The following is a 2,079-nucleotide window of genomic DNA, read 5'->3' on the forward strand; positions in this document are numbered from 1 at the left end:
TGCTCTAATTAAAGTGCTGCCATGTTTTCTGTATCAGTATCCCCACGCTTTAAAATGGTGGCAGGCAGTGGCGATGCATAAGGGGTTCACGGGGGTGCACATGCATCCCCTGAGAGCACTGGTGTACGCCCTGACAGGCTGCGCTCCCTATTTAGGCAACAGTCAGGGGGGCAGGTAGGAATACCAGATATAGTGCCATGGCTGCTTCCAGGAGCACCATGGCTGCTTCCCAGTTGACACAAATCCCCTGCAGTTGGTGAGATTGGCTGCTGGGGGGACCCCACCTCAGTTGCTGACTAGTCGCTGTGGGGGGCATGTGCCCCCCCCAACTAAGGTGGCACCAGTTGCCCATGGTGGCAGGGGCACTTGAACTAAAGCTCATTCATTTGTAAGTACAGGACACTGATACACAAGACACAGGATACTGCTGGAGCACAGCAATTGACACACTCCAGCAGACTCAATTAATTGAATTTGCTTCAACACACTGGAATTTCAGGCCATCAGGTCAGCTTCTGTGCTTGTGTATACGTGCCCAATAAGACTCACTCTATGAAAAAAGATGGGTTACCAAGCAGGAAAATGTAAAGATCAGAAGAAGAGAGACTTGAAGGTGGGTATAGTTAGATACTTTGTAAAATGTATTGTTTCCTTACTTTTGCAATTTTTTCCCAATTAGACAAGAGCAAAAAATGTTACAGAAAGGATGAGAGGACTAGGAGCAGCTGTGAAAGGAAGCTTGGAGGCCATGGTGCAGATGCCTTGAAGTCGTCTGTGAGGTTTTAACCCATTTGTGGCTACAGGGCCAGAGAAAGGAGAGTGAGCACTGCAAGGGCTGGGAAAGTCCATAGAGTTCTAATCCCATTGAGGCCAGTGAGCTAAGTGGAGGGAGAAAAACATTTGTGGGGGGAGGGCTGAGTGCGTATGTGCATGCACGCACTGCCTCCACCCTCCCCCCGGCAGGAATGTCTGGAAGGGGCGGGGAGGGGAGAGGGAGAGGAAGAGGGAATGGGGCTGGGACCAGGCGGGGATTGGGAGGGAGTGGAGCTGAGCTGGGCCTGCAGCCCGCTGCACCCGTGCGACTGCTCCTTCCCTCAGGCCTGGCATCATTGCCCAGAGCCAGCATCAACAAACCCACTGCCCCACAGCCCAGCCCCGGCCCTGGCCCCAGCTGCCTCCCTGCACTGGCCCCGCACCAGGACGGGGCCCAGAGTGGGGACCTGGAGCAGGGCCAGCCTCAGCTGCACAGCCAGAACAGAGGGGGCGGAGCTACCCAGGGACCCCCATGCCCACCCTACCAGACCCTGCACAGCCAGGGTGGGGCAGGGCATGGGATGGAGCTGCGGCTTGTCCAGGGGGCGCAGGGAGGGGGTGGTGGCTTCCAGCTTTAGCCTAGTGGAGTGGCTGCTACTGATAATTTGGGACCAGAATAAGGGAACCCAAGGCTGAAGGCTTCAGCCGAAGTAAATGGGCCAAAAAACAGAGGGTTGAGGCCTAGACAGGTGGGGCTTCCTGGACCAAGTGGCTCTACAGAAAAACTATGGCAGAATGACACCTGTGTCAAGCTTGGTTGGAGTTTGCTGTTCTAGTAAAGTAAGGCTCGATCAAGGTAAAAATACTATGCTGGGATTCTGGGAGCCTCCTGAAGGGCTATTTATCCCATCAAGGTATGGGAGAAAACACCAGATGGAAGTTTGGAGAAGCTGGAGTGGGGCATATAGATAGACTGATTGCTAGGGGCATTGCTACTCCCTGCCACAATGGAGGATATATTTTGGGGTCTATTGTCTGAATTGCATTGCCACAAAGTTGTTCCATAGCTTCTGCTAGGATGCATTTTGTGTTTATTATGGTAATGAAGCGCTCCATTTTGCAAATATGGGCTGTATTTGCTGGTTTAATAAAGAGGGAGGAGATAATATATTTAAGTGTCTTAAAGGAGTAGAATCAAACTACACATTCATGAATGTGCAGTAGTTAGTGCACATTTAATTTAGTAATAAATGTACACTAAGATAATTTAGTAATAAATGTACACATAAGAAGGCGCCAGGTAATGTGGGACCCCTGCAGGATACG

This window comes from Gavialis gangeticus, unplaced genomic scaffold, assembly GCF_001723915.1.
Source record: "Gavialis gangeticus isolate Ggan-Ray unplaced genomic scaffold, GavGan_comp1, whole genome shotgun sequence".
NCBI classification, from domain to species: Eukaryota; Metazoa; Chordata; order Crocodylia; family Gavialidae; genus Gavialis; species Gavialis gangeticus.